This window comes from Macaca nemestrina, chromosome 11 (genome assembly GCF_043159975.1).
Source record: "Macaca nemestrina isolate mMacNem1 chromosome 11, mMacNem.hap1, whole genome shotgun sequence".
Taxonomy (NCBI): Eukaryota; Metazoa; Chordata; class Mammalia; order Primates; family Cercopithecidae; genus Macaca; species Macaca nemestrina.
The window spans coordinates 48,570,697-48,595,695 of record NC_092135.1 but is presented as its reverse complement, the minus strand read 5'-3'; the positions used below and the strand labels follow the sequence as shown (position 1 = coordinate 48,595,695).

Here is a 24,999-nt window from a genome sequence, read left to right as displayed (position 1 = left end):
AGAACTATGCTTTCCTATAGGCCTATAGAAATAAACCCAAATTTATTCACAGATAATTTTTTTAATCTAAAGTAATTATAAAACCACAAGTCATAAGCTCTAAATTATTTCTAATTGCTGGAAATATTATCAGAACCACAGTAATGGAATCATGGAGTGAACTGGAGCATAAATGAGGCAGCACTGAGGAACATGCCATTCCCAGAGTCCCAGTTGTACCTCCAGCTCTTTCTGCCCCAATAAAGAATGCACATGGGATTGCCAGCAAGAGTAACATTATTATAGGGATAAACTTGCATTCTAAGTAAGTTATTTGGAAAAATCATTTATAAATTTTAGTACTTTGTGTGTGTGTGTCACAACTTATGACTAATCAAGACATGCCATGATACTGCATCCTCCAAGGACTCTTCCATTCTAACACTCTCTGAATATGTGCAGCAAATAATGTTGATTATCTTCCCAGATCCTTTAGGATCTCATTTTTACATTTTTTGTTTCCCCATTGGAGGATTGTTCATGGGCCGGGCCCCAGGAGTCTTCTTTTCCAGGGCTGAGAGCTAGAAGTGCTGAGTATTTACATCCCTCAAGGGTGGCCCTTAACCAATGACTCTTAGGTATGGGCACATGAAAGTTCACAGCCCTTGCCTTGGGTGGAAAGTACTCACAGGCTGATCCATCGAGGCTGACTTCAGCCTTTCCCTGAGACTTTCCCTGAGATCACCCTCTTGCTTGGTTTTCTCCCCTTCCCCATCCTGCTTTCCCACACTCTCTTTCCTACTCCTTACTGGCTTTTCCTGGGAGCACTTGGTTAATAGATTACTTAAACTGGAATAATCCTCTCAGGTCTGTGTCTTGGGAACCAATCCTCAGCCTCTATGGATCAGCCTCTAGGTACTTTCCACCCAGGTCAAGAGGTTGAGGTTTTCATGCTCCCATATTTAGGAGTCATTGGTTAAGGGCCACTCTTGGGGGGTGTAAATACTCGGCACTTCTGGCTCTCAGTCCTGGAAAAGGGGATTCCAGGAGACCATAAGCAGTCCTCCAACTGGGAACCAGGAGATATTACAGACTTGAGGTCCCAGGAATGACAAACAGATTTTATGAAAATACTTGAAGTTGAATGTTTATGGATGCATCTATCAGAAGATAAGAAAGGAAGAGAGGAAAGAGAAGGAAGGAAGGAAGGAAAGGGAAGGAAGGAAGGAGAAAAGGAAAAGGAAGGGAGGGAAGGAAGAAATGAATAAGTGAAGGTAGGAAGGAAGAAAGGAAGGAAGGAAGAGAAAGAATAAAGAAAATATGTAGGACTCTACTCTGTGGGGTATAGATATAAAACATCTTTCTTTTCCAACCTTTGCTTTCAACGCTACTCAGCCAAATTCATTTTCTTTTCCCTTATCAACATCTTACAGCATTATCAACACTCAGTCTAGTTTACAAATGAATCTCAGACTTGATTTCAATTGCATCTCTTCCCTTGCTTCCAGGACAGGTTTCAGCTAGGGGATGACTGTTTGGGGAGTACTTATATATGCCAGTGGATGCTTCTGAAAAGTATCTTCCACCCTTTTCTTCAAAGTGTAGCTCTTTCTGTGTGTTGATGCTATTGAGAAGGAGAGTAAGGTAAAATAGTGAGGGCTGCCTTAGCTCAGGCTGCCATAGCAAATACCCTAGACTGGGTAGCTTAAACAAGAGAAATTAATTTTCTCACACTCCTGGAGGCTTCAAGCCTGAAAGCAAAGTGCCAGCATGGCCAGGTTCTGGTGAGGACTCACTTCTGGGTTTGCAGATGGCCATTTTTCTCTGTGTCCTCACCTGGCCTTTCCTCTGTGCTCATGTGGAGAGACAGAGAGTGAGAGAGAGGGGGGAGAGGGGGAGAGAGAGATCTGGTGCCTCTTTCTCTTCTTTTAAGTCCACCAATCCTACCGGATTAGGATTCTACCCTTATGATTTCATTTAACCTTAGTTACCTCCTAAAAGCCCTTTCTCCAAATACTGTCACATTGTGGGTTAGGGCTTCAACGTATGAGTTTTGAGGGGACATGATTCAGCCCATGACAGTGGGCATTCTCAGACCTACCTAACTCCTGTCGTGGTCCTCATTCCGAGCAGTCTTCAGTTCTCTGAGTGGCCCTGACCAGGCGTCATGCCCACTGTGGAGCAGTCGCCTCAATGATGGCTCTCATGGGCACATGGGTGAGTCCTCTGGGGGGCATTGCAAGGCCTCTCACTGCTTAGTTCTCCATGGGAAAACTGATCTTAACACTACTGCTTTGTCTACTTCAGCTCCTGCCACCAGAAGTTTACTATGCAGGTGGGGTGCCAACATGATGGCTCAAACTCAGCTAAATTCCATGAGGTACCCTTGGCCTGTGGAAATTTTATTATTTTTCCCCTTATTCTCCTCTTCTGTTTTTATAGGCTCAGCATAGATCAACAGGTCCACTACCTATACAGATATCGAAATGGGCAATATGATACAGTGCCCTATTTGTGTCATACAAAGACACACATTGTCTACTCTCTGTGAGAGATTCTCCTGGAGTCTCATGCCAAGCCACCCTTTAAACTTTAGAAACGGTACAAAATAATTTCTGAGACACTCATATAGCATCCCTATGAGGTCAATTCTAAAGACACTGATGACTCCTTTTTCCCTGTCCATGCCCAAGTCTTTAAATAGATAGATTGGTGTAGATAGATTATAAATGAGAGGTAGATGGATAGACAGACAATTGAAGGGTTTGCTCAATTATACATGATTCATGATAGATACATAAATTCATAGCTATAGGACTGATTGATAGAGGGTAAATAGATAGATGCCAGATGGATGGATGATTAGATAGATAATAAATGATAATAGCTAGCTAGCTAGATAACTGCATGGGTTTTTCTTCCTCCAGTTAAGTCCTGAAGAAGGGAGTTGGCGCCCCAATGTTGGTAGCTCTTTTGACTGAGGGGTAGCTGAGCACATGTTGTTGTTTTGTCTGTGTGCTGTAGAGCAAGGGTCAGCAAACTATCAGGCCCTGGAAAAAGACCGAAGAATCATATATAATCTGGGGCCTCTTTTTCTATAGCCTGTGAGCTAAGCATGGGTTTTATATTTTTAAAGTTTTGCGAAAAAGCAAAGTGACAATGGCAATGGCAAAGCTTAAAATATTTAATAGTATTTAGGAGAAAAAGTTGACTAATCCCTACTCTAAGGCCAGTAGAGACAATAGAAAATGTTCCTTTCAAGATCCTGTTAAACATTTCCCCGATTCTTTCAGGTGAGGAAAAGGAGTCTGGGATGGGGATTTAGCATTTCTCTTTTGGCCACCACGGAAGATTAACTTTAACAAATATTTATTTAGTACATGCTGTAAAATTAGAATTGTGTTTGGTGAGAAAGTGGTGCAAAAGAATGTAAGTTCATAGAGTTGACCCTCAAGGAGCTGCAAACTCAGGAAAACTCAAGTCATATATGTGAAGTATGAAGCAATAGTACAAAACAATCTATGACTAACCAGCTGAAGAAATGGAACTAACGGTAATTGCTGTTGGATTAAGATGGTAACAAAATCTGCACAGGTTGAAATCACCAGGGAAAAAGAGCCATGGTTTTGACTTTAAAGCATGTTTAGAGATGTGTAAATCCCCACAAATTGGGAAGCCAAGATTTAAGTGCTTGTAATTTCCTGGTACTTGGGAATACCAAATATCCAATGACTTATTAAAATAGGAGATTATTGGTCTAGGAGTCTGAACTCCAGAGCCATCTAAACAGTAGAATTATTCTTGAAAAATTTTTTAGAGATTGCCAGTAATATTACTTGAATCGTGGTTTGCTATTATTCATGGTGCGATAACCTGAATGTATGTATCCTTTGGTGATGTTGCAAAAGCCTAATCCCAAGACTTCAGACAGGATTCCGAGGATCACAAACATTCATCACAGAGCCCCCAAGCCATTGTATAATTTGGAGAGTAATTACTGCTTTACACTGATTAACAGTGGAAAATCTTTTAATTGACAGAATGAGAAAGAAATACCAATGATGCAATGCATCCACAAGATACTGGGGCTGTAGGGGTTCTGCTTTAATCATATGCTGAATGTCATCAGGTCCCAGATATTCTGGACAAATAACTTTTCATTCTTCTTAGCTGGTGACCAGCTCTATTTATATCAAATCTCTTAGGGTTAAAAACCTACTATTGCACATTTATCTAGCAAGGGGCTGGGAATGACCAGCACTTGTGATCTGTCAATCATGAGAACATGAAGTTTGATTGAAGTACTGGATGAAAAATAATTGTCAAATACATTCTTGTAATTTTTGTTACTCTAATTGCCAACAAAGCACTTGGGCAAGACCTGGGGAACTCATTGTCTCACTGAGGTTCTAGGATCCTTATTTCAAGCCCATTTCAATCCCTAACTGATCCAGAAGTCACTTCTATAGACCCTTATAGAATCACCCTTTATTATATTAAAGCAAGTGTGTGCCTTGTGTAGTTTAGATATGTCAGTACTGTTGTCTTCGGAATCAAGAGATGAGTTCAAATTACTAGATTCTTGTGTAGTGTATCTATGACGATATAAAAATAATTTCAATACTACTACAGTAGTTTTTAGATTAAAAAAAAAAAGCTGTTGTTTATAGCCAGTTATGATAACTGAGGAAAATTTTTTTTCTTTTGGCCAAATACGCATTTTTCTGAGACCTCTCTGGAGGGCAGTGGAACATTACAACCAGTACCAGGCTCTGGGAAATACAACCACATCTGTGTTTCATAATGATTTTGAACCTGGATTTTAGTTGCAGGGATTTTTTTGTCTATTCTGCCAGGGGTATTAACATACTAACTTCCTGTAAAAGGATTTAAAAAAAAAAAAACTAAGAAAAAGGAAAGGAAAGACACCAGGCAGACCTCAGCAGACTAGCTTCCTTTGTTTGCTTAGCATTTAAAATATTCTTCTGAAATTGAACCGACTGTCATTTTCTTTGGTTTGTATCAAACACACATGATTGAAGTGTTGTGTCCTCTTCACACATCTTCAAAAATGCAAAACAAAAAAGACAGGGACATTTCAAGAACATTCATTCGGGGAGCTAGTGCTTAAAGCAGTGGGTGAGATAGGCATCCAATTTTTGTTGGCTATTCACCAAATCATAGCACTTAGGGAAAAACAACTGCGCATGTTATACTGTCTAAAATATTGACAGACCTGCAAAGCAGGGTTCAGAAATCAGTCTTACAAGCAAGTTCTGAATAGAGAGAATTGGATTTCCTAATCTAGAGCAGATTTTCGACAGATTTCAGCTAAAGAAGACTGATACAATAACAAACGTATGAGTTTTAAAATCAGATAGACCTGGGATTGAATCCTGTTTCTGCTATATATTAGCTGTTTGTCCTCGGGCAAGTTATTTGACTTCTCTAATCTTGTTTCTTCATTTATAAAATAAAGGTAATGGTCCTCTCAAGTAGTACTATTCTGGGAAATTCAAGACAATACATCTAATATCTAGTTGGCTGCCTATTATCAGCTGAGTTTGAGTTTATTTTTATTTTAAATTCTGAGTTATGTTTCAGTTTGTTTACGTAAGAACCCGGGGATAGGAGTCACCTCAGTCTAATGACCTCTCATTTAATTATTTTAACACACTTTTAACACCTTCTGCCTTGAATATAGATTTCATAGTAATTTATTTTAAGACCTGTATAAAATTTGACATATGTAACATAATTTAAGTACTTTACTACTTTGGGACATTTAGGTTGTTTCTAAAGAAGTTTTTTAGGGACCATGAAGAACATTTCTAAATACTCATAAAAAAAAAAAAGAAATAAAAACAACAGCAACAAAAATAGAGGCTTATTTAATAATAGAAGTGTCAGGGTCACCTAGGGCAGCACTTACCTAGAAGGACTTCTTTGTCCCTCTTGTCAAGGCTCATCCTGACTCTTACTGCACACTTTCAGTGGGTGACAAAGATCAGGCAGACCACACAGCTCTGGGGCAGAGGATCTGATGGCCTCCTGGAGCTGTCTTCCAAATGGTATCTGTAGGTAGTCTTCCCCATGTGTACCCTCTAAGGAACTGGTGAGTAGCCCCACACTTTGTTTAGGAAAATAGGGTATTTTAGCGGTTGGAATTATTCCCACACCTCTTTTTATGGCAAAGAGTTTTCTCTTCATCAGCAGATTCCATAGTATGTAGAGCAGAAGTCTCTACAGCACAGAACTGGCAGCCCAGGGGCTAATTATGGCTGCAGATCTGTTTGGTTTGACCCAAACAGGGCTAAAATTATATGCAAAGTTTGTTGCCAACTTCACATACAGATCTGAATTCCTTGCATCTTTGAGCAACTGGAGGATTTGGCAATACAGAATCTACATTTTCACTTTCCAAAAACGGCCTGGACTTGACTAGTGTCTGTGCCAAAAGAAGAGACATAAACTCTTCATTTTCTCCTTACCTCTTGCCTGCATCATTTATTTGTTTACCTGGCTTCTGTGATATCTGAATTTGCAACTCTCTTCTGCTAGACATCTCTTGTCTTTGTGCCTGTATTTCTGCACAAAGATAGAAATACAATTGAGTAATAAGCACGAGGGGCACGGATTGACTTTCAGTTAGAATACAAAGCTATTAAACATTTATAACCAGATTCTTAGTAAATGCAATCGTTGTGTGTGATCTTTACAAGCAGAGAATAAAAAAGAATTGTGCCAAAAGCAAAACATGATACAGAGCCACATCTAAGACACCGAGTCAGCTCCAAGCCAGGGAAAGTTTATCATTCTACAGAGAGAAGAGGTTGAAGGTCAAGGTGTGTTTGTGTTTATTTGTCTGTATAAATATCATAAAGAGAATTGGTGAAGAAAGCTCGATGCATGTGGGACTTAGGTCTTCTCAATTACCCATTTTATTTTATTTTATTTTTTAACATTTGAATTAAAGAGTTCTACTGAAACACTAATTTGTAGGAAAAGACAAAACCAAAAAACCAAGGACATCAAGTCTTGGCACCTTAATGGAAATATGTAAACAGATGTAATATTTTGACTGAGTTTTATTAAATTGATCCTAATACCAGTTTAATGAAGCATTGTTACTTCATATATATGCTCACCAAAGTATGCAGAATAATATGCTAAACTCCAAGGTACTCAACCACCCAGTTTAAGAAATTATCCATTTAATAAATAGACAAAACCCATCATGTGTCTCTCTCTCCTCTATCACATTTTCTTTCAACTGCACCCCAAGGTCATATTTTCCTAAATTTAGTGTTTATGACTTTTGTGCATGATTTTATATTAGGTACATAGATTCACTAATCACATATGTGATATTTTTCAAACTTTAAAATTCATATGTGGCTCGTTTTGGCTGCTATGTGGAATTTTCTTACAAGTATATATATTTTTTTACCATTTTTTTTTGCTAGTATAGATATTTCTGCATTGAACATTTTTGTACTTGTTTTTTTGTGAACCTCTTAAATCTAGAAGTACAATTCCTGCTGGGTAATGGGATATATACCTTTTTTATATCACTAGATTTTGTTAAGTTCTTTCCAATAAAGTATATCAATTTACACTCCTACCAGGGTTGTAAGAAAGTTGTTTTGCTATAACCTTGCTAACACTCGTTTTTTATTTAACAAAACTGATGGATGTAAAAATGGTAGTTTTGTTAGTTTAATTTGCATTTTCCTGATTATTGTTGAAATTTCCTGTTTTTATTTAACAAAACTGATGGATACAAAATGGTATTTTAATATTGTTTTAATTTGCAGTTTCCTGATTATTGGTGAAACACTTTGTGTCTGTTTTGGGTTTTCTCTTTGAATGGTTGCTTCAAACCCTTTGTACAATTTTTTTTTCTCTTGAATTGTTAATTTTTAAGAGAGTTTAATTGTGTTTTAAATACCAAAATGATGATATATTTATACCAATAAACCAGCTATGCACACTGGAATCATCTCAATTTCCTAGGTCCTTTAAAGAATGATTTTAAAAAACAAAATTTAGAAATATATTTTGATGCCATGAACACATGAAAAGGTTAATAGGTCTGGTTGCCAGTTATATTTCCTTAAAATGATTACTGAGTTCTCTTCATATATGCTAACACATCCTTGATCTTTTAAACTGGTCTCAAGGCCATTTAAGATATTTTACACAGATTTCTGAAGAAAAATCTCTGAGACTGATTTATGTAGCTTTGTAAATTGTGTTAAAAAGTCACTTGGATTTATTCCTGGTATTTTACACATTTTATCCACAATCTGCTTATGTAAATGAACACCTTTTTGGATTGTAGAAGGAGAAAAATCTTTTTGTAAGTATTTGACATCTTCTTTCTATACTAATAATTATTTTTGAAAGCATTCCTTGTATCATAAATTATCTATCTTGTCACAGATGATAATTTCTTTCTTATTTTTCCTTTCTTTCCTTTTTTCTTTTTAATTGAGTAGGACAGTGCTTTCCATGACTGATAAAGCCATGTTTCTCAATTGTACTCTGCATTTCAGCAAAGCCACTCAGCTTTAAAAAGTCATAGATCACCTCAAATTTTTTTCCTGATACATTTTGAATGACACAGACATAGTTCCCATTCATTGCAGTTGTGCATGTAAGTCAGATAGCAGTGAGGTAGTTTGGATAAATGTACAATGAACTGGATTTAAGGTTGTTTGTTTATAGATATATTTTGAGACAAAGTATCAAGTATCAAGATCTTCTCCAAGGCATAATAAATTCTGTAAGCATCAGTGCTAAAATGTCCTTGGATTTTATGTATAACAAGGACAACTGGAAGTCAAATCCAAAGCAAGCATGACCAAAAACAGAGAGAGGGCAAATTGAAAAGATTTTAAACAGATGCAAAAGTATGAGTCCATTTTGTAGACAAATGTAAAATGCATAGAAATCAAGAATAGTTAGAAAGGGAGCTGCTTAAAGTCACCTTCTGGAGGAAGACAAATACACATAAATATAAGTAACACAACCAAAGTGTGTCTTTAAGAGGCTTGAGGGCCAGTGATTAAGAATCATAACCATATTGATGCTGTGAAAATAGGTAAAGTTCTTCTGTTGTAGTAGAACCCTTATAAAATCATTACAGCAAATGATGAGGTCTGAATGATAGCTATAAATCGCATTCAGTCTGAATGCTTTTGAAAACATAGAACTCCACAGTAAATTTCTAAAATGAGTAAATCTATCTGGTGGAAGAAGGAGAGACAAAGTAGAATCCAACTGTGTTTTACATACATTATGCTGGAGGAATAATTTTTAGTTAGAAATTTGCCAGAATCCATTGAGGTGGCATAATAAAGGAGAAATGTTTAGAGAGTGCCAGAGGATCAATGTGGAAATATATCTATTAGCATTAGCAGGAGTACTTAACCATTGGAACAGAATTCAGAGCAAGTAATTGACATATTAGCCCTCCATAGTCAAAGGTATATTTTTAAAAAACATCAGTACAGGGTCAGTAGAGGTGACCCAGGAGACCTTAGGAGGTCCTACCATCTGTGACTAATTTTATGAAACATTAAGCAGCACTTTGCCTAATCTCTTTTTATGAAATAGAAGCCTTTGAATGTTGTACTTTATTGTCTCTGTAAAGCTGTACTTATATGGTTTCTGTACATTGTCTAATTCTCATAGAGAATTAAAGCAGCAAAAAGAATATCAATATAATCTTATGATAGTTATCATCCTTGAACTTGGAACATGCATTTTTCTTTATGGATCTGTGGATAAATGTAGATATCTTCTGTGTTTTCTATTTGGTATCTCTAAGTACCCGGTGCAAGAGTGAGAACACAGAGTTAACCTAGATCCTTGGGGAAGCTGAGGGAGAATGGTACACAAAGAAATCACCTTGGCCTTGACATTTATGAGAACTTGCTTTCTTTTTTTGCAACAGACCAAAGGTTAGCTTAATATTACATGAAATTTTAAATGACTTGTAATCAAGTAAAATTTGTGCTTCTCTGAGATGTGTATGCTTAACCCATGTCTTAAAACCCCTAGCACATGTGGCAACCCTTCAGAGTGCTGCCTGCCCCAATTTGAGAAGTGTAAGAGTGAAGGAACTGGTGCTGCTGTATAAGATCATTCACTTCATAAATCCTTGACAAGGACTGACAATATGCCCGCCACGAGGTGAGGCTGGGGATACAACAGTGAACAAGACACAAGATTTAGAGCAGGAGTATCCAATCTTCTGGCTTTCCTGAGCCATATCGGAAGGAGGATTGTCTTGGGACACACATAGTATACACTAACACTAATGATAACTGATAAGCTAAAATAAAATTGCAAAAAAATCTCATAGTGTTTTAAGAAAGTTTATGAATTTGTGTTGCGCCATGTTCAAAGCCGTCCTGGGCCACATGTGGCCCATGGGCTGCAGGTTGGATAAGCTCGACTTATAGTGGCAACCAGCTTTTACCTGCAAATATTTCTTCCCACAGTATAGATAGACACTCATGCCAAAATGGCCGGACGCAGTGGCTCACGCCTGTAATCCCAGCACTTCGGGAGGCTGAGGTGGGTGGATCACATGAGGTGAGGCGTTCAAGACCAGCCTGGCCAACATGGCGCAACACCATCTCTACTGAAAATATAAAAATTAGCTGGGCGTGGTGATACATGTCTATAATCCCAGCTACCTGGGAGGCTGAGGCAGGAGAATCACTTGAACCCGGTAGGTGGCAGTTGCAGTGAGCTGAGATTGCACCACTGCACTCCAACCTGGGCAACAGAGTGAGACTTCATCTCAAAAACAACAACAACAACAACAACAAAAACAAAATACTCATGCAAAAAGGCCAGTGAATGTACTACCTACTGGAAGGGATGATGGTTGACTTAGGAGGCTGAAGAGATCTTCAAGCAACAGAAGCTTGTTGTAATGTCACTTGCATGTGGGTATTAGCCACCAACAGGATCGACACTGCAGGGCAACGCCTTTCAGGACTTTAAGTTTCTCCAAGCACTAGACTCTCCCCTTGGACGAGTCCAAATTATGTTCCCAAACAGGACAAATTCTGTTCCCTCTAAATTCATATGTTGAAGCCATAACCCCCAGAGTGACTATTTTTGAAGATAAAGCTTATTTAAAAAGGTAATTAAGGTTAAATAATGTCATAAAGGTGAGGCCCTAATCCAATAGGATTGGTATTCTTATAAGACGAAGAGATACCGGAGTTCTCTCTCCTTCTTTCCACAGAAGCACAGAGACAAGGTCATGTGATGTTACAAAAAAAAAAAAAAAAGAATGCAAGTCACTGATGCATTTAAGCCATCTCCTCAGTGATGGTCAGGTCATAAAACTATAAAAATAATTGTGCTTGGATCATTTTGCCTATTAAGTACTGATATCTAAAAAGTGTACTTCTTAGAAATTTGTATTAAAAAATTATGTTGCTGTATTACCTGTTGCAATCAATGTTGTGGTCCACATTAATTGCTTAGCACGGTGCTCTCACCAAATCTGCAGGCTTACCTCAAATGTGCATCCTTGACAGACGTAACACAGTTTCTTTAAGTTAATTTGAATTTATATACACAAACTACAACATATGGCCAGTTTAAATAAGCATTGGTTTGGGGGTATTGTAAACACATTTGATAAACTACTTGAAATCCTATTTTGAATATATAGCGTACTGTTCTCCCATCTGGCTCTTCCATGCCATTTTTGAAGTTTTAACGTCAATTTCTACTCAGCCAGCTGATATGCAGCATGAAGACTTGACTTATGCTTCTCAGGCATTTCTGTTACTTATTCTAGGTATTGCATGTCCTCCAGGAGCTCTGTAGTTCCTTGGCAAAGTTTTCTCTTTATAGAGAGGGCTTGGCCTTGCTTCCTTTCTAAGTAGGTTCATTTTAAAGGATGTTCTTTCCCAAAGTGGAAATAATTTTTCTGGATGCAAGATAAACTGGTTGTTTAAAGGAGCCAGATACTTCTGCCTGCTAACTTTTTTGAGCCCCCATCACTTTCCACCAAAACAAACACAGGATAGACCATATAAGACAATTATCTTCATAGACAATATAAGCAAACATAATTGACCACTTATTAACTATGCCTACCTAACCTGTCTCCAGAAAGCAGTTTATAGTGAGAAAAACATACAATAATGCTGATAAAATTAATATAAATTAAATATATGAATTAAAAAGAAACCACCATATGCTAATCACTCAGCCTATTGAGTTACTATGATAAAGATTACATTTATCTCTGAGTCTCCTGGAAGTCAGAGCAAAAGCAGATGAGCTATGAGCTCCTGCAGTTGATGATGGGGCAATGATAATTTTTTACTGCCTGTTTTATGTCACCTTTGTCCTAACATACATCTTCCAGCCACCCCATGGGACTAGTCCACCATCCTTATTTTAATACGAGGAAGTAGATACTCTTAAAGGGAAAATGCCTTTATCAAGAGAAATAGCTAGAAATCTTGGAAATATTTCAGGTATGGCTGTATCCCACTTTTGTTCTTTCTAAAATCCAGGAGCATGGTATTAAATTTTAACTTAATGAAGGCATTTCTGCAGATTCTCCCTTGTTATCATTGCCTGGGAACAGAAAATAAAAATTTGATATTCAAGAGTATACTATTGTAGTTTGTAGGCAATTGTTTTTCTTCCTATGACCAATACTCAGTGGTAATGTAGTCATCAGTTTCCACATACCAGAATATCAGGAAAGTGAAACCATCCCTATAAAGTTTATAAAATTAATCAGGGAAGAAGAGAGGGGGAGAAAAAAAAAAAAAACCAAGCTTGCAGCACACTTAGCATTAATCATTAGGTCAGCTGCTCTCTGACCCACTTCCTCATAGTCATTTGCTGCCTGTTTCCTCAGAATCACATTAGACCCTGTCCCAGGATTATAGTTCCCTTTAACTGCTCTGTAGATAACATCTTAAGCATTGTGAAACATCAAATTTTCCATTTGAGAGATTCTTTCAGGCCCTGCATACTGATGAAATCACTGACGTCAGTTGGTCTGAAAGACTCCATGACATACTGACTCGCTGGATATACGGTTTCCACATCCTGACGAATTCATCCCCTTACCCTGACTGATCAATGATCCCAATTTTCTAGCCCTTTGCCCTCCATGATCCCCTTAAAAACACCTAAGGGAGATGTATCTGAGAGTCCCTCTCATCTCCTTGTTCAGCTACCCTGTGATCATTAAATGCTCTCTTTGCTGCAAACCCTACTGTCTCAGTGTGTTGGTATGTTACTGTGCAGTGGGCATGCAAACCTGATGGGCCTGTAACTAAAGGAAGTTTGTTAAAGGCAGAAAATGTGTTGAGAGCATGAGTCTCTTTTTATATATGTGTTTTCCACACTCCAATAAAAAATTACTTTATTATTTACCTGGTGTACAAGTTTCCTTGGGCTGCTGTAAGAAATTACCATAATAGGTGGTATAAAACTACAGGGATTTATTCTTTCATGGTTCTGAAGGCCAAAATCAAGGTGCTGGCAGGGAAGCATTTTCTGCTGATGCTTTAGAGGAGAAACCATTCTTTTCCTCCTCCAGCTTCTGGGTAGCTGTTGGCATGTCCTGACTTACAGCTACATCACTCCAATCTCTGCCTTTGTAATCGTATCACCTCCTCTTCTTCTGGGTGTCTGTATCTGTTCTCCCTCTGCCTCTGTCTTATGGGGACACCTGTGGTAGCATTGAGGATTCACTTGAATAACCCAGGATAAGCTCCTCCTCTCAAGATTCTTAACTTTGTCACATCTTTTGCCATAAAATAAAATAAAAATGCCCTTTTGCCATTTTTTAAGCTTACCACATCTGTGACCTATGACCCAAAAGATTCACATCTGTCCCACATGTGAAATATATTCACTTAATTCCAACATTGCAAAAATTCTCAATAGATTTAAGCATCTATTCAAGTCCAAAAATGTCGTCTAAATATCAGTTCAAAAGTCCTAAGTATCATTGCTATGGTCTGAATGTTTGTGTCTTCCCTAAATTCATATGTTAAATTCTAATCACTAAGGTGATGGTATTAGAAGGTGAGGACTTTGGGAGGTGATTAGGTTAGGAGGGCCCTGCCCTCCTGAAAGGGATTATAAAAGAGGCCCCAGAAAACTGCCTTGCCTCCTTCCACCATGTGAGGGCGCAGCAAGAAGACACCATCCGTGAGGCAGAAATTAAGCCCTCACCAGACTCCGACTCTGCTGCCACCTCAGTCTTAAACCTTCTAGCTTATAGAACTGTAAGAAAAAAAATTCCTGTTGCTTTTAAGTCATTCCAATTTTTTGGTAATTTGTTACAGCAGTCTGAATGGACGAAGACAATCATCATCTAAATCAGGTATGGGTGAGGGTCTGGATATGGTTTATTCTGGGGCAAAATTCTCCTTCTGTCTGCCTAGGAAATTAGAAAATAAGTTATCTTCTTTCAAAATGTAATGGTGGGACAGACAGTTGTAGACATTGTCACTTCAGAAAGGAGAAAATGGAAAGAATAAAATGGTCACAGGTTCCAAGGAAGTTTAAAATTGAGCAGGACAAATTCCATCAGGTTTCAAGGCGTGAGAGTCCTCTATGACTCACAACTGTGTATGCCTCTTCATTAATGTCTACTCTCAGAGTCATTCTTTTTCTTGGAGGGTAGCACCTATTTTTAGCTGATTAGTTTTATCAGCATGTTTTTTGCGTGTAGAATTTTGGAGTCCAACAGTATTTCTTCATGTTGTCTTGTCTTTGTCTTTCTCAATCGAACTAACGATGTTTCTGCTAATATAATATTCTTGAAAACCTGTGGGTCTTCTGTGAATTTCACAGGAATACACAACATGAGACAACAGCACGCTCCACAAATCTTCCCTGGATAAACTCATCTTGATTCTTGGCTTCCACTGAGACTATTGAGTGGATCCGTGAGTCACACGCCTAATCTCTTTAGTTAATAGGTGCCCAACCACACCCTTGGTTTTGTCTCCAGAGCGTGCTTTCCTAACAGTGACTCTTCTAATTTTGGCATTGTTTTCAAGCTGTAAAGGCTGATAATTTCTCATATCAATATCTGATTCATTTTTGCTTGACTGTTCTTTCCTCAATTTATCTCTTTCCTCTCTCATTTTACTATAAGCAGCAAGAAAAACCCAGGGCACACCTGCAATACTTTGCATGGATATCTCCTCAGCTAAATGTCCAAGTTTATCACTTACAAATTCTACTTTTCATATAACTGTAGGATGCAGTTTGGCAAAATCTTCTGCAACTATGTAACAAGAGCCACCTCTTCTTCTATTTCCAATAACATGTTCCTCATTTCCTTTTGAGTTCTTGCCAACCGTACCTTTAACATTCATATTTCTATCAATATTCTGTTCATGAAAATATATATATTCTCTTAGAAAATAGAAGCCTTCTCTACTGTGCTGCTTCTCCCCTCGGAGCACTCATTAGCAGTGTCTTTTAGTTGCATATTTCTTTTAACAATCTGCTCAAAGCAATGTAGAATTTTTGTGTCATGCACCTCATAATTCTTCCAGACTTTACCCATTGTCCAATTCCAAAGCCACTTTAAAGTGTTTAGGTATTGTTACCACAGCACCTCACTTCCTGGTACCCAGATCTGTATTAGTTTACCTCAAACTGGGTGGCTTATGACTACAGGAATTGAGTATCTCACAGTTCTGGAGGTTGGAAGTGCAAGATCAAGATATTATTACGACCACATTCCCTATGAGGCTCAAAAGGAGAATCCATTCTGTGTCTCTTCCAGCTTCTGGTAGCTGTTGGCATTCTTTGACTTGAAGCTACATCACTCCAACCTCTGCCTCTGTGGCCATAACACCTCCCTGTGTTTTGTGTGTCTATCTGATTTCCCTTTGCCTCTCTCCCATAAGGACCTTTGTGATGCCATTTAGGGCCCACCTGGGTACATCCCAGAATGAGATTGTCCTCTCAAGATCCTTAATATAATCACATCTTTATCCATATAAGGTAATATTTTATACTTTAAAGTATATTTTAATACTTTAGCCAATAAGAAAATATTCACAGGTTCTAGGGATTCGGAAGAAAATATACTTTTTATGTTTTTGCATGGGTTGGGGAGGATATTTATAGTCTACTGTACCCTACAACATCATTAACACTCAGGGGCAAGGAGATTTTTGTGCGGCTATGCCACCAGAGGTAGATTTATTTATTTTTTAAATTTTTAAATGTTTTTGAGACAAGGTCTGGCTCTGTTGCCCAGGCTGGAGTGCAGTGGTGTGATCTGTGCTCACTGCAGCCTCCGCCTCCCAGGTTCAAGCAATCCTCCTGCCTTAGCCTCCCAAATAGCTGGGACTACAGGTGCACACCATCATGCCCAGCTAATTTTTTTTTTTTTTGTACAGATGGAGTTTCACTATGTTGACCAGGCTTATCTTGAACTCCTGGGCTCAAGCAATCTGTCCACATTGGCCTCCCAAAGTGCAGAGATCACAGGCCAAAGGTAGATTTAATGTGCCTGGTCAGTTAGCTCTTGTTTAGAGAACAGATTTGGATTTTAAACCTAAAAGGCACTCTACATAGATTTCAATACTAGATAATAGAAAGGAAAGCATAGTTATTATTTTATGATAAGGCTTATGCCTGTTCATATAGGAAATATATAAGGACTTGAATGTTGAGGATAAGTGTAGGAAAGCAGAGAGGCAGAGGCAGAACTAGGCAGCCTGTTGCTATGGAGATACAATTAGTATTTCCTTTAACTTCCCTAAGAAACCCTGCAGCCAACTTTTCTACATGCAGATATTTAGCACAGTTTCAAATCCTCTTTAGTTTCCCTTGATCACACAAAACGTATTCCCCTCTTCAGCAGAGAATCTTCTACTGAGGTTATTCTGGCGAACAAAGATCTTCCTGCTGCTCATCTTCTTCCTCCCCCAACACATAGACACACTATCTACACACATGCACATGCCTGCTTGCTTTTTGCCCTCTGCTATTGTAATTCAGCAATTTAAAATCTTTGGTGCACATCATAATTCCATGCTGAGTTATTTAAGGAAATAAATGTCCAGGTTTAGCAATAAAATAGCTGAATCAAAATCTCTGGGGATGAGGTCCAGGCACAAGTGAGAATCTCCAAAGGAGACTGGGATATCCATCAACATATGCAAACACTTGGACTAATTTACTGTCAAGCCTTCTGACTGTCAACCCTAAGTCACTGTCTTAAGTCACTTGCCAATACCATTTCTCTCCCATTTCGTTTGAACTTTGCCTTCAACCCCTGTAATTGGAATTCTCAAATAAGGTCTCTACTATTGTACTTTGAAGCTAACTGCTTGCTTATGCCTAATACCTGGAGTCAGATTGCCCTAGTGGCAGCCCCTGACCAGCCAGTGGGGCATTCACCTGTCACCTAGTTTGTATCCTGCAGACTGCTGAATGCCAAATGCCCAGAATTCCTTTTACTGCCTAATGACATACCTTTCCCTGACTATCTGTGGAACCGTGAGGACTGGGTATTCTAATCCATGGCAATACCCAATCTTGTCATTGAGTCCTGTCTTATCCTTAAGGAAGCACTGGCAGGAAAACAGGCAAGATTTCAACCATTTCAGCCCTTAGAGAAGCTGCTAAACCCAAACCAAAACACCAACTTGGAACCTAAGCCATTGCAGTCAGTTAGCTACGTTCGCTTTACAAAAAAAAGAAAAAAAGAAAAAAAGGTAGTGAGAAGATAAGTGCCTCATGAAGTACATATAACATTGTTATATTATCTACTTACTTGTCTGTATTTCTACTAGATTGTATATCCTGAAAAAAATCATACTCATTTTGTTTACTATTATAGTCTCCATATCCCACATGGCGCCTAGCATATAGCAGTTATAATTAATATCTTTTTGATAAATGAATGAATGATTGGGTACAGACATTATAGTTAAAAGACTATTATCCCTAGCTTCCTACCCAGTACTTGACTTTCCTCCCCTGTGGCTGCCTCAAGTGAATTTAGGGAATAAAGTTCATGTAACCTATGGCCTCTCATGTAATATAGTCTGAAGAGCCAGTACTTTCCATCTAACTAGCCCTATTATGCCCAAACATTAACTGTCCGTGGTTCATGGAGCCTTCCATAGTCTATCACACTACGTTACATTGTCCTTCATTGATAGGTTACCACAGTCTAGCAGTTTTGAGTAGTGTCATTTAAGAAGTGCAACATTCCTCCCCCTTGAAATTGCCATTGAATCCTGCAGATTTGTATTAGTTTGTTCCGGCTGCCAGAGCAGAATGCCACCAATTGGGTGGCTTAAAAAACAGAAATGTATTTTGTTACAATTCTGGAGGCTACAGACCTAAGATCAAGGTGTTGACAGGGTTGAAGCCTGAAGGCTGAAGCCTCTCTCCTTGGCTTACAGTCATATCCCTGTGGCTTCTCATGGTCTTTCCTCTGAGTATATCTGTAGCTTAATTTCCTCTTCATATAAGGATATCAGTCAGATTAGATTAGGGCTAACTCAAATGACCACATCTTAATTTAAGTAAGTTTAAAGACTTTTAATATAGTCACATTCTGAGATACTGGGGGTTGGGGTTTCAACATATGAATCTTGGCAGGGGTGGGGGGCATGATTCAGCCCATATCATCTCCATATGCCACAGCAATAGCTTCCCTCCATGATCAGCACACAACAGTCGTGGGGCCCACTCATTTACCCCACCCCAGAATAAGGGATTAGTTTACTAGAGGAAATACATTAGAGAGTGGATTTTTAACTCAATTACTTAAAGCCCTTTCTGTAGGGCACTTCCTCACTAACCACACTTAAAATAATTCTCAAGAGTGGATCACTGGGGTTTCCATTGTTTTTTGCTAATTATTTGTGACAATAATTGCTACACTGTAGTCTCTGAAGTTTTTCTAAAAGAGAGTTTAATAGAATCATCAAACCTTAGTTTACTTGAACTCCATATAAAATGAAATTCTGTTTTGTAAACCCCTAAAACCTTCTGTTAAATTTTTTATTTGTGATCTAGATCTACAGAACTCTCCCCTAGGGCTTTACCAACTTTACTTTAGCTCTACTCTACGCTATTTAAAATTCTAAAATCTCCCACCAGTCATGCAGGGCATGAACAGACAACACATAACAAGTTTCCCTGACCCATTCATACCACTGCTCCTCCCTTACCAGAATTGGTGGCCATTTTTCTACCAGGAGCAAAATCTGATCTATCAAAGCCAACAATGATTTCTCAAAATCATTTATTTAAAATTACATCAGTGATTTAAAATGATTGATCAAAATCTAACTATTACTTCTACCATGGATTTATTTATATGTGGGCACATGGTCCAGTTCTACCCAGTGAGACATGAGAAGACCACCACTAGAGCTTTGGGGAAGTATTTCTTATTCCTAATAAATAAATTTTGAAGAGATAGCACTGTTTCTGGAATTGGTTCCTTCCAGTGGGTTCTTGGTCTTGCTGACTTCAAGAACAAAGGAAGCTGCTGACCCTCATGGTGAGTGCTACAGTTCTTAAAGACGGTGTGTCTGGAATTTGTTCCTTCAGTGTTCAGATGTGTCCAGAGTTTCTTCCTTCTGGCGGCTTTGTGGTCTTGCTGACTTCAGGATTGAACCCGCAGACCTTCATGGTGAGTATTACAGCTCATAAAGGTAGTGTGGACCCAAAGAGTGAGCAGCAGCAAGATTTTTTGGGAAGAGTGAAAGAACAAAGCTCCCACGGTGTTGAAAGGCGCCCCACTTGGTTGCTGCTGCTGGCGCTAGTGGCCCGCTTTTATTCCCTTATTTGGCCCCACCCACATCTTGCTAATTGGTCCATTTTTACAGAGGGCTGATTGGTCCATTTTTACAGAGTGCTGATTGGTGTGTTTACAAACCTGTAGCTAGACACAGAGCACTGATTGGTGCGTTTTTACATTGTGCTTCTTGGTATGTTTACAAACCTTTAGCTAGACAGAAAAGCTCACTAAGTCCCTGCCTGACCCAGAAGCCCAGCCGGCTTCACCTATCAGCACCTTTCTGCCTCTGGACTTTGTTATGTCTGAAATAACTGTAACGACATTACTCTAAGCCTGAAGCTAAAAACCAACAATGGAAGAAAGAACAAGATAACCTTAGGAAGGGAGGTGGGAGTCCCAACACACAATGTCTGAAGGGGTCTTACACCGACTCAGTATCCTTTATTTCAAATGCTTGGGACCAGAAGTGTTTCAGATTTCAGTATTTTTTTTTTTCAGATTTTGGAATATCTGCATATATATGATGAAATATCTTGAGGACAGGGCCCAAGTCTAAATACTAAATTCATTTATGTTTCATGTACACCTTATATACATTAGCCTGAAGGTAATTTTATAAAATATTTTAAAGAAGTTTGTGTACAAAAAAAGGTTTTGATTACATCTTGATTGTGACCAATCAAATGAGGTGAAGTGTAGACTTTTCCTCCTGTGGCATCATGCCAGGGCTCAAAAAGTTTCTGATTTTAGAGCATCCTGGATTTCAGATATTTGAATTAGGGGTACTCAACCTGGGTTTCTTATTCTATAAAATTACTCATTCTCATATGGGTTTAATCAGTTTCCTTCAGATGTTTTCCTTTCTTGCAGCTGATGGCATTTTAAGTGATTCAGTAATTCACAAATATAAACCAAGGAGCTATAGTGATCCAGGAATTTTACTGGAGTGTGGAAATACTATGAGAACAAGAAAAACAAGTTTCCTATCGGAAAGACTGACATTAAATCAATTGTATTTTTAAATTTAATTCTTACTGAAAATACTACAAAAGAGAAATACAGGATACAATCAGAGTATAAAATAGAAGTCATAATATGAGTTGGGCTTAGATTTGGTATCAAAGAAAACTTCCCTAAGAAAGTGACAATTAACTGTGGATAAAAATATGGAGTGTTTTCAAAATTTCCATTAAATGAGTGATCCTCTTACTGTCCAGCAACTGTGGTATTTTTCTTTTTAACAAAGTAGATTCAGAAAGTTTCTACTCTCCTTCTGCTGTTAAATTCTAAACAGAACCCAAAATAAGTCAGAGGCAGGTTTCGAAGGCAATATTCAACAGGAGGTATTTGGTGTTGAGAAAATCTGGGTTAATGTCCTATTTCTACCACTAACTGGCTGGCATAATAGGCAGATTGATTGATTTAATTTATTTTTCAGAGAAAAGGCCTTACTCTGTCACCCAGGCTCAAGTGATCTTCTCACCTCAGGTTCTCAAGTAGCTGAGATTATAGGTTTGTGCCACCATACTTGGCTAATTTTTATTTTTATTTTATTTATTTTATTTTTTTAGAGATTGGTCTCACCATGTTGCTCAGGCTGGTTCTGACCTCCTGGGCTCAAGCAATCTTCCTACCTCAGCCTCCCAAAATGCTGGGATTATAGGCATGAGCCACTGTGCTCAGCACCATAGGCAGATTTTAACATAGCTATGAGCCTTAGTTTTTTATTCTAGAAAATGAAGCTGAGAATACCTAGCTCATAGGGTTTATAAAAAGTAAGTAAGTATGCAAAGTAGTTAACATAGTGACTGACACATAGAGAGTGCTCTATAAGTGGTAAACATTTTAATTTCTATTTACCAAATAGTTGTTTTTCTAGGCACTTAATGCAATGTGTCTCTGAATATGGCAAATTTTGGTGTGAAAATAATTGTAGTGGATTATTATTCTTTAATTATACTCTGGGAGTTGATTTTTGGTGTTTTTTTTGTTTTGTTTTTGTTTTTGTTTTTTTTGTCTTCCAATATATTCAGAGGAATCTGAGAGAATAAGTGCTGGTTCTTTGATTATTCAATGAGTACGGTGAACATGAAACTATCTTAGCAGTTTCCAAATGTCCGGCTCAGTATTTCCAAGCACTCGTCACACAGTTTTAGGAAAATATTTCCTAGGCAATGAACAAAACATGATTTCAGTTCAGATTTAATTTTTAACTTTTATTTTCTTAATTGAGTAATAATATATATGAAGTAAAGTGCATAAGGTGTACTAATCTTAAATGTATTTCTCAATGATTTCTTACATGCGTGTACATTCAAGTAAACATAATAGATTACTTGAAGCACATTATAAGGTTGCTTCATACCACTCAATACTCTATTTTCCCAGAAATAACTTTTCTTACTTTTGCTGTAGCCTGTTTTTAAAATTTATATAAATATTATTATTCAGAATGTATTTCCAACTGTTTTCCTAAACTTATTTGTAAGATTATTCATGGTTTTGCATAGTCATTTTTTTTCTGTTTATTAGTGTTGTATAGTATTCCGTTTAATAAGTATACTACAAATTATTTAACTATTCTCCAGATAAGGAGTAATTTGGTTGTTTCAAGTTTAGAAATCTTATTAATAATTGTGAACTTTCTTGTCCATGTTTTTGGTGGCTCTATGTACTCATTATCTTGGTGTATAAGTAGGAGGAAAAGTACAGAGTTGTAGGAGAGACAGTGTTTACATTTAGTAGATAATGCCAAACATTTTTCAAAAATGATTGTGCCATTCACAGTCCTACTAGTCAGTGTTTGTTATTGTCAGTTTATAAATTTTTAGCCATTTTAGTCTCATTGTGGTTTTAGTCACTGTTTCCCTGGTGGGTAAAAATGTCAAGTACTCTTTCACATGAATATTGGTAATTTGGATACTCCTTTTTTGTGATGAGCCTATTTAAGTCTTTTGCACAATTAAAAACTTGAGGTGTTTACCATGTCCTTATTGATTTGTAGGAGTTCTTGCTTGCTATATTTTAGATATAAATCATTTTTCAGTAATTTTTCCATCTTTGAATTGGACTTAAAATATGTGTAGTCAGCCACCCATTTATCTTTGAAGGAAATCAGATGCGTCACTTCTTTTGAAAGCTCTTTCATATAAAATAAAAAGAAGGAAGATCAAAAAGAAGGATATTCCCTCAAGTTGCTGTTGAATAGATTCTCAGCAGTTGCTAATGAATTTGCTAAAAATGTATTCAAATATTTATTTATTTGAGAAATTTAATAATCTATACAACTTTCACTGCTCTATGTATGATACTTTTGCCTAAACTAAAAAGACAGTAGTAACCTGAGTTTAGAATAGCAAACTCATTGATTCTGTTATCTTTTTCAGCTGTATAAATCGAATTATTTGAATTATTAATGCACACTGAGGTTACTGAAGAACAATGAAGATTAAATTTATAACCTTAAAGGCCAGAAGAGAGTGAATTATACATTTAAAGTTCTGAAAAAAAAATACTGACACTCAAGAATATTATATCCAGTACAATTATCCTTCAGAAGTAACAAACACATGCTGAGAGAATTTGTTACCGCTATACCAGTCTCACAGGAAATGCTCAGAGGAGTCTTAAACTTGGAAGAGAAAGAACTACATTTACCATAATGAAACCACACAAAAGTCAAAACCAGTACTAACACAATCACACAAAGGAGGAGGGGAAAGGACTCAAATGGTACCACTGCAGAAATCTACCAAACCACAATGACAAACTATAAAGAGGAAAATAAAAAAACAAATAATATTTAAAACAACCAGAAAAAAATTAACAACATGACAAGAACAGTTTATTCACTCATTATAGCACAGTTTATTCACTCATTGATTGATGGGCATTTGGACTGGTTCCACGATTTTGCAATTGTGAATTGTGCTGCTGTAAACATATGTGTGCAAGTATCTTTTTCACCTAATGGCTTATTTTCCTCTGGGTGGATACCCAGTAGTAGGATTGCTGGATCAAATGGTACTTCTACTTTTAGTTCTTTAAGGGATCTCTGCACTGTTTTCCATAGTAGCTGTACTAGTTTACATTCCCACCAGCAGTGGAGAAATGTTCCCTGATCACCACATCCACCCCAATATCACTGCTTTTTATTATTTTGATTATGGCCGTTCTTTCAGGAGTAAGGTGGTATCACATTGTGGTTTTGATTTGGATTTCCCCAATCATTAATGATGTTGATTTTTTTCATATGTTTGTTGGCCATTTGTGTATCTTCTTTTGAGAATTATCTATTCACGTCCTTAGCCCACTTTTTGATGGGATTGTTTTTTTCTTACTGATTTGTTTGAGTTCATTGTAAATTCTGGATATTTGTTTTTTGTCAGATTTATAAATTGTGAAGATTTTCTCCCATTTTGTGGGTTGTCTGTTTACTCTGCTGACTGTTCCTTTTGTCATGCAAAAGCTATTTAGTTTAATTAAGTCCCAGCTATTTATCTTTGTTTTTATTGCATTTGCTTTTGGGTTTTGGGTCATGAAATCCTTGCTTAAGCCAACGTCTAGAAGGGTTTTCCCAATGTTATCTTCTAGAATTTTTACAGTTTCGGGCCTTAGATTTAAGTCCTTAATCCATCTTGAGTTGATTTTTGTATAAGGTGAGAGATGAGGATCCAGTTTCATTCTCCTACATGTGGCTAGCCAATTATCCCAGCATCATTTGTTGAAAAGAGTATCCTTTCCCCACTTCATGTTTTTGTTTGCTTTGTTGAAGATCAGTTGGCTGTAAGTATCTGGGTTTATTTCTGGGTTCTCTATTCTGTTCCACTGATCTATGTGCCTATTTTTATACCAATACCATACCATTTGGGTGACTATGGCCTTATAGTATACTTTGAAATCGGGTAGTGTGATGCCTCCAGATTTGTTCCTTTCGGTTAGTCTTACTTTGGCTATGTAGGCTCTTTTTTAGTTCCATATTAATTTTAGAATTGTTTTTCTAATTCTGTGAAGAATGATGGTGGTATTTTGATGGGGATTATGTTGAATTTGTAGATTGCTTTTGACAGTAGGGTCACTTTCACAATATTGATTCCACCTATCCATGAGCATGGGTTTCCATTTGTTTGTGTCATCTATGACTTCTTTAAGCAGTATTTTGTAGTTTTCCTTGTAGAGGTCTTTTGCCTCCTTGCTTAGGTATATTCCTAAGTATT

At 37.6% G+C, this 24,999-nt stretch overlaps 1 long non-coding RNA gene across 4 annotated transcripts in view; it reads right to left on the bottom strand.

Annotated features, from left to right (window-relative positions):
• Window positions 1-24,999, bottom strand: part of LOC105492676 (uncharacterized) — a 73,962-nt gene that overhangs the window by 4,857 nt on the left and 44,106 nt on the right. For 2 of the 4 annotated variants that reach the window (XR_011609769.1, XR_011609770.1), the window contains exon 4: window positions 6,499-6,567. The exons of 1 other annotated variant lie outside the window; for it this stretch is intronic. This is a non-coding gene — a long non-coding RNA (uncharacterized lncRNA). Of the gene's footprint in view, window positions 1-6,498; window positions 6,568-13,474; window positions 13,715-24,999 lie in introns of those variants that run through there. One more of the 4 variants, XR_011609771.1, reaches the window with a different exon arrangement.